We start from the raw sequence: 570 nt of genomic DNA, 5'->3' as shown, positions 1-570 counted from the left end.
AGCAGTCAGCCCTACTTTGCCTTCGAATGGCATGATCCAGAGGCAGGAATCAGTGACCAGCTGACCTGGATGCGACTGCCTCAAGGGTTTAAAAATTCTCCAACTATATTCGATGAGGCCCTGCATGAAGATCTGGGTGAGTACAGAGCCCAACACCCTGACATAGGCCTGTTACAATATGTAGATGACTTATTGATCACAGCACCAGACCAGAAGTACTGCCTGGAGGGGACAGAGGACTAACTCCACATACTTGGGGACTTGGGATACCAGGCCTCAGCAAAAAAAAGCTCAGATATGTCTGCAAGAAGTGACTTACCTAGGGTACATCCTCAATGAGGGGCAGCGGTGGTTGACTAAGGCCCGCAAAGAGACTGTGCTAAAGATTCCTGCACCAACCTCCAGAAAACAGGTGAAGGAATTCCTGGGTACCACGGGGTTCTGCCGCCTCTGGATTTTGGGGTTCACTGAAATTGCAAAACCCCTATATGAGGCTACCAAAGAAGGACAGGACTTCATGCAGGAAAGGAAAGAGGACTTTGAAACCCTAAAATGCAAGCTCTTAGAGGC

This window comes from Nannospalax galili, unplaced genomic scaffold, assembly GCF_000622305.1.
Source record: "Nannospalax galili isolate Female #2095 unplaced genomic scaffold, S.galili_v1.0 scaffold225, whole genome shotgun sequence".
Taxonomy (NCBI): Eukaryota; Metazoa; Chordata; class Mammalia; order Rodentia; family Spalacidae; genus Nannospalax; species Nannospalax galili.
Note: the sequence above shows the minus strand (reverse complement) of the source record.